Below are 8,486 nucleotides of genomic sequence, written 5' to 3'. Positions count from 1 at the left end.
CACTTCATCGGAGATGGATACTTCGAGGGAAGTAGAGCAGAAAAGCCTAGAGAATATGCACAGGCTCTTTTCAGCCTTGAACTAAGGACTATTTGCGCAGTAGATGAATACATCTATTGGTTTCGCAAGTTTCTTCCAGAGTGGAGTAGCAACGGAAGTAGCAGCTCCAATGTTCTTTGCAAAAATATGCAATCCATGGAGGGAAATGTTGATCCAGTCATACAAAGTACATGAAGGATAACTAGATTCAGTTGCAAGGAGAATGTCTTTCCTTAAAGACAAACTGAAGGATTGATGTTATCAAGCATCCATCCAGAAGAACATGAAAAGACTAAGAGGTAAAATCAAACGAGCTCCTCTCTGTTGTGATAACAATGATTTTCAACTATTATAGGAGAATCAAGCGAGCCAAGGAAAATGAGGACGTAAAATAGTGACTCCTACCCTAGGAGTTGCAGAAGAACCTTTTCCCAACGGAGATCATGGTGGTCCTAGTCGAAAGCTAGAACATACAAATTTGGACAGAAAATAGAACCCACAAGGGCTTTATCCCAAGGATCTAGACGAACAGATGCAAGATCCATCGGAAGAACCCCTATAAGAAGAACTTTCAGACGGACCTATACCCGAGCAAATGAAAGTTTCAAAGACTGTAATTGCTAGACTTGCAGAGCAAGAAGACATATATCCCGACTGCCCGGAGAAACGTGGTGAATAACAAATATTTGAAGCCACGGATGACATCTTGGATGCAATCTACTACGGAAATTTGAAGCCACGTTATAAAATCTCATGAAATGTTATTACAGATTTTCTGACGAGGGATGGAGGCATCTAAAGCAAACTCCATCATGCTGGTACTCAGGCACCTCTGAGAAAACCTCGAGGAGCTTGACAGGAAGTCCGGGCAGCTAGCGGTGAATGCCCAACTTTCTGGACAAATCCTAAGAGCTGATCTAGACACAGTCCAGGTCGCAATAAGGAGTTCCTTACTAGAATCCACACGCTATGGAATGAATTAAGAGACCAATTCGGAAGGCATCACTTTCAGGAATGACTCACGAGTTGAGGGAGCATAACCCTAAACATGCTTTTAGAGTACAGGACTCTAGACCTGTAGTATCAGACTCTAGTGAAATGGCAAAAATTGAGTCACAGGAAGTTCAAACTCCTATAGATTCAAGTCAACCCAGCACCTCTAGGGTTAAAGAGGGAGAGATTAATCTTAGGCCAATGACAGACACCTCTAAGGTTATATACTAATGAATTGATATCTTTTTCTGCTTGGCAGGAATATCAGCGCATGTAGGAAAAATTAATTTCTCATAAAGGAGTAAACCCAGGCAAGACCATTATCGAAACATCCGAGAAATATAATAGGGTCTGGATGTTAGAAGGGTCTAAACCAGAAGATGTCCAAGAATGGTATGATTTTGGAGCTCTTGCTTCACTTCATACTATGGCACCAAATTTTTCGAAAATCTCAAAACTTTCGGAATGGATTGTGGGGCGGTCTTCGATTCGTGGCAAAACAACCCCCACCTAAAAAGAGGCGACGTTCTGGAGATAAGTTTCATATCAGTTGCTCTAGAAACAACAGGAAAAGGGTCTCCTCCGGCATTTCATTTCATGAAGTTGCAGAGGCCAGACATGGTGGCTTTCAGTAAAATCAAAGCTGCCTCGGAGAAGCTCCTCTATTATCAGCCATCAGTGAAGATAGCATCTCTGCCAGAAGAGCTTGGGGATTATGGGTCTGTCTCACTGAGATGGACAAAGTTAAGTATCCATTCAAAATCTTCTCCAACAAAGTGAATGGATCGTTCTTGTTAAATTCCATGATAGGAAAAAGCACCAAGTTCGCAGAAAGCTTATTTGAGAAGAAGATAATGTTAACTTGGGAGAATAAGCTGCCGACGATCGAAGTTACAAGGATTAAGACGTGGAACATATTGCATGTTGGGCAATAGCATAACCATTTATGCCCTTGTTGCGAAAAACAAGAGAAGCCCCTGTTCGAGACAAAAAATTGTGTCACACAAAATAAACACGAACCAAACCAGGATAAGAGAAAAAGAAAAAATTTTACACAAAGAAGTATAAATGAAAGAATGTAAAAGATCAAGGATAAGATTGTCGGCAGAAAACGACAAAGGCCAACAGTCAGCAAAGCAAGAAAGCTAGCTGGAAATCACATGGCTGACAAGCTATTATGACCAATAGCTGGAAAAGACGAGGCAATGATAAACACAGTGACGTCATTTGAAAGAGACAAGAGGATGGCGAATGCAATGACATCATCAAAGACAAGTTTGGAGTTCGAGTTTGAAACCCGCGTACGCCTATAAATAAAGATGCAATGAAGCAGATGGGGATCATTATAAAACTTCTCCTACTCTTCGAAGTATTAGAGTTTTGAGTATTTTCAATCTTTTTTAGTGTTTTAATCTTTCATTTTATGGGGGTTTCCCAAACAAGTCAAGTCCTCTATCATATGAGAGGCTAAATAGTTGTCTCCTTCAATGCAGGAATAATATCTATGTAATATTTTCTATATTTTTTCAATAAAAGTAAGACTTCTGTTCAACTTGTTCGTTCAAAATTCTATTAAGTCCCTGTATTGGAATTCCTTTCACTCCCTAAGGTAGGAAACGAAATAGGTCTGTGCTATTTTGTTACTAAAGGAGCCAAGTGCCTGCGAATAATCTACTACGGTAGTGTGATTGGAGGAAGTTCATAAAATCGAGGACTTGGAGAATCCGGAAACAGAGCTGTCAAAATAAGGTACGAATTTATGGGGTCTTAATTTATTTCGGAAGCATGTTGGGCCATTTTTAGAGTATTAAAATGGACTATTAGGCTTTACTACCAAACAAGGGCAAAATGGTCATAAAGTTGGCTGAAGGACCAAATCTAAGCAAAGTGGAAAGATACAGGACCAAAATTAATTGTCAAAGTTAAAGGACCAAAATGATTTTAGGACATAAATATAGGACTATTCGAATCTTTTTCCCTAGTTTTGATGACAAATAATTTTGAAGTCACGTGAAACAAAAAACAAAATAAGTTCCAAATTAAACAACCTGATTGAACAATCATATTTCAAAATGAATGATTGTTGTATATACAGAGAAAGGATGAGTGGTTTATGAGACTTTGATGATTGCTAGTTCTTTTAAGAAATCAGCTAAACTCGTATTTGAGTCGGTGTTAGAGGATACAATACTGCCAAGGAAGAAACACTTGAGAGAAGTATGTGGCAATTTAAATGAACGAAACACTTGGGCTTAAGCTAAGATAATTGTGTTACAAATGGATGAAAGACCGAAAACTAACCACCAGATAACCTACAACTGAATTTGAACGACCTAGCATTTTTAAAGGTCAAAAATGCAAACAACCCTCTTGTGATATCACAAATGATCAAATTATCCCCTTACGAAAAAAACAAATAGCAATTTACCTCCATATATTTCTTAAAGTACAGCAATTGACCTCCCTATTTTTTTTAAAATGAATTAATTGACCTACCTATATAAGGAGGTAAATTGCTTCATTTTAAAATGTATTGGGGAGTAAATTGCTATATTTTTTTTATAAGGGGTAATATGCTCATTTCAATATCACAGGGGGATAAATTGCTATTCACCCATTTTTTAAATATTGATAAGTTGAAAATTAACGGTTGGTGTATTAAAGAATGTATTTTGTAAGATTTTGGGGTAGATTACAGATTACCTTTAATTGTAATTCAAAATGTTTACCTAAGCTCTTATAAGAAAAATAAAATATCAGTTTATCCAAATATATTTTTTAAAAAAAGAGCAAATTATCCCCCTCACCAGAGAGGCAGTACACTCCTTTTTAAAAATACAAAACGTGCAATGGTATTTTAGTTTTTAGAAAAATTTATATGAACATCTCAAATAATGCTGGGAGGGTGGACACTCTAGGTTGGTTTGGAATGAACTATTCCTCCTTTCATAGTTCATCCCAAGGAGTTGTGGAAAAACAAAAACAAAAGTCTAATACTATTTTGTATTTTTAAAAATAATAATTATTTGTTAAATTAAGTACTTATCTAAGCTAAGTGTCAGTTATTATATCTATTTTCTATTAATTTTATATTTATGAATGATTGAACTTTGAGTTTAATATTGTTATCAGTTATTAATGTGCTTCGGTCAAATATTCATACTATTTGTATTGAATGCAAATAAAAAATAAAAATCTTTCTGTTAAAAAATAGTTATTTAGATACATCAAACAATAGGAAGAAGATAATTTTGGTCCTTATACTTAACATTTACGTGGTTTTGATGCTCAAATTTTCAGACTTGACAATTTAGTCCTTAAATTGATAATTTTTTAACAGTTTTAATGCCTGCCAATAGATATTGCATTAGAATCGATGCAAACAACATTGGAGGGTAAGAAACCTCCTTTTCCCATCTTCGACCTTGTCTGCTTCATGAAATTGGTCAAAAATATAAGCTTCTATCATTTTTGTTCAAGTTGAAGGTTTAATATGTTGCAACGTTTTTGGACATTGAGTGAGGGTTTCTTTTTTCAAAAGAAGGGATAATGTGGATTTTTCATAATGGTGGGATGATGAAATGTGTGAGCCATAAAAGATGATAATCCTTGGACAGTTGAGAAGAACAAACAATGAAAATGAAGTCAAAAGCTACAAGGCCAAGTAAGAGGAAGTGGAACTAGAGAAAGAAGATATGAGAAAAAGGATGGAGAAATTAGAGGAATTAATTGCAAGTCACACCTTTAAGCTGAAATTTATGTGTGGACGCCCCTGGAGAAGAAGCTAAGGGAGGCGTCCCCGTCTCTAGTGATTGAAAGACAGGGACCTCCACTATAGGCCTCTCAGGAAGTCCCCCGTAGTGGCTTGCGCATTTTGAGTACCTTCAACAAGGCCTCCAAGACATCTAGTACCAGATTGTAGAGGCCACCGAAGGTGAGAAATAGGGTGTCCCTTCATAGACACAATGATGGCAGACGATCTCCCAACAAATTGTCGTACCACGGCCATTGCTGAATACGATGGCACAACTGACCCATAGGAGCATCTCTCGTGCATAGAAAATGCAACCCTTCTCCACAAGTGCACGGACAGGATCAAATGCCTATTTTCCTCACCACCTTTGTTAGGGTAGCTCAACAATGGTTTCAATAATTGCCCGTAGGTGCAATAAAAAGTTTCCAGGAATTCCGATCTCTATTTTTTCACCAGTTTGCCAATATTCAAAAGCTTCAAAAAATGCAACTTAGTTTCTTTGGTTTTAGACAGAGGAAGAATGAACCTCTGAAGCAGTACCTCCAAAGGTTCAACACAGCCTACCTTGGAGGTGCTCTTTGCTACCCAAGAAGTAAAAACTAGTGCTTTTGCTTAGGGGCTTTTGGAGGAGACTTCTTAAAGTCCTTGGCTAAGAATTTCGTATTCAAGTTTGATACCCTTCTAGCTCGCGCCACAAAAATACGTCAATATGATGGATGCCCAAGCCTTGAAGAGGGAGATCCATGGGGAGAAGAGGAAGGAAACGAAAGAAGAGGCCCCCTCTAAGAAACCGCGAAGTAATTTTTGAGACAAAAAGCCATCATTCAGAAAATGAATGTAGTGTACACCTTGTTGACCGTACCAATCAACCATGCTCTCATGGCGGTGGTAGGAAATTGCTAATCCCAAACTGCGGAAGGATGGCCCTCATCGCCCCAAATCTGACGAATTCTATCATTTCCATAATGATTATAGTTATACCACCGAAGAATGTCGGCACCTCAAGAATGAAATTGAAAGACTTATCCAAAATGTATACTGCAGGAATATATGCATTGGGACAAAACCGGAGGGACAGGACCATATCAGAAGCAGGAAGCTGACAAAAGGAAGCGAAAGTCTCTAGCCTAGAACCCCTCCCCAAGGAATGATCTAGACATGCTCCTCGAAGCATAATCGAGATCAATGACCCCCTTGCACAGGAATCATACGAATGATAGCTGGAGGACCTATTAGGGATGATTCTCACCATGCTAGAAAGTCTCGAGTTAAAAAATTATGTAATATATTTTAACAAATAATTTAATTCATATATTTAATAAATTTAAATAAATAAATAAATTATTTAATTCATATATTTAATAAATTTAAATAAATAAATAAAAATTTATATACTTTAATAAATTTTAATTTATAATTATATTAATTTAAGACATTTTTAATTAATTATATTTATGAATTTAATTAATTGAATAAATATGAAATACTAGAATGTAATAAACATTATGAAATATTAATTATTAAGGAAAAATATTATATTAATATAAAATATTATTTAATTAAAAAATAAAACCTAATCTAAACCCTCCTCATCAGCAACGTCCATGTCGTCGTGGTTCGAGGCCGGGGGGTCTGTCGAGGAGGTGGCCCGCATCTACCTTATCATGGCCATCATCGTTTTCAAGGCGGCGGATGCGGTCCTCGACAATCAATGTAATACTGGACTAGTAAATATCGATACAATGTTGAAAGATAATTTTTTATTTGACAGTGGTAGGTGGCACGAATGGAGTTTAGTTTTGATAAAATATTGGAACTACGTTGCATTGATTTATATATTGTCGTTAATGTTGACTAACGTTAAGTATTTAATATCTTTTTTCATTTCTTATTTATTGCTAAATTTCATATAACAAATGTGAATCTTTTGACATATATATATAGAATAATTTTTTATTTTTTTATTCGATTCACTAAGGATCTCCCACACTCAATTTCATAAAACAAATATGATTAGTTCGGTTGTCTTTAATAGTTTCAACCCATTAAAATAATTAAAGTACCAATCAATTATCGAGATAAAATTTCCCTTAAAGTGTAATCAAAGAGAGCAAAATTATCCTCAAACGATGGAAGTGATGGAATTTGTGTAGGGTGAAGTCAATCTACTTTTTTTAATATAATAGCAACAAAAATAAGCCAGTGTAAACAATATTTCTCTGGTACGAGGGTCCCTCTTTTCTCTATTTTTTCGATAAAGATAATTTCCATTAAGTAAAAAGAAGTACAATAGTACAATACAATTTGTTTAATCTAAGCTGTTTCCTCTACAGGTCAAAGAATCCACCATAAGCGGTAAAGCGCACAGGTGCTAATAGCAGTAGGTAATTCTACACTAGGAATCCTCTGCTGCACATCTCGAACCATCAGCGCACCCACAGTGCGGGTATCTCTATTCCCTCTTTTCTCTATTCCAAATTTCGAACAAGCAGTTTTATACAAACCCTAACTCACTGATATACATTCTCAAATGATAGGTTGTGCACATGAAGAGCATGCCCCTTGCTTGAATTTGCTTCGCATCTCTTGTAATCTCACTCTTCTTTCTTCTTTTCCTCGTCGTATTCTTTTCTTCGCTGATCATACACTTTCACGTGTTCTTTTATTTGAAACTAGTGTTTACTATTTGATTTTATTTAAGGTCAGAATAGTTTTTTAGTCATATAAAATAAGGGTAGAATCTTTTTTTGTACCACAACGATGTAAGTACTGCTTTTCGTCTCATAAAACTCAAATAACGTATTTTTAATCCCAAAAAGTGTGATTTTAAGACTTTTTAGACCCGAAATTACAATGCCTTTTTACTCCCAAAACCACAACATACATGATTTTTTAGGACTAAAAATGCGTGATTGTGAGTTTTATGAGACTGAAGCAACATCTACCATAATTGTGGTATCAAAAAAAAAATTATTTGGCCTTATTTTTGGGACTAAAAAGGGCAGTTTGCCCTATATTTTATCTTTTTCTTTCTAGTCATATATATGCCAGAATCTGAATGGAGGGCAAATACAACAAATAAAGGCTGGTTTATACCCAGACATGTGTGATAGCTACATGAATTGGCAATTTAGAAGCTAAGGGTTGAAATCGATTAAGGGGATGGAAGTTTGGTTCATCATTTGTTTATTCAGTTTGGTTATATCATCGACATTTAACCAACTCATTGGTTGGATCTATCCAGTTTTCAATTATCAATTAAATACTCACTTGTTTGGTGGGATTCGAACCCATCACCTACTTATTCATGAAACCTAGCTCATTTATGAATGATAGGCTAAGACATCGTTGACCGAAAGTTTAGAAGCTAGTCAGGAATTTGAAACTTGACATGAGTTTAGCTATAATAAGAGATTTTAGGAGGATTTTTCAACAGCAAGTTGCATATAATCAATAAAACAATGAAAGATTTTAAGCAGTAAATCGCATAGAATTGATCGGCTCTTGCAATATATAACAAGAAGAGTAATAATAATAATAAAAAGATTAATAAAATTATCATAATACAATCATAAAGTATGGATATAAACTTTATCATATCAATAGCATGCAATAAATAAATAATTTTAGAATTTTGAAGTTTGATTTTTATAAAATATAATGATAAGAAAAAAATTGAACACTAAGTATGCAAAAATAA

The sequence above is a fragment of the Sesamum indicum genome, linkage group LG6, assembly GCF_026168435.1.
Source record: "Sesamum indicum cultivar Baizhima isolate 11 linkage group LG6, ASM2616843v1, whole genome shotgun sequence".
Lineage (NCBI taxonomy): Eukaryota > Viridiplantae > Streptophyta > Magnoliopsida > Lamiales > Pedaliaceae > Sesamum > Sesamum indicum.
The sequence above is the reverse complement of the archived record's forward strand: the minus strand, read 5'-3'. Positions refer to the sequence as shown.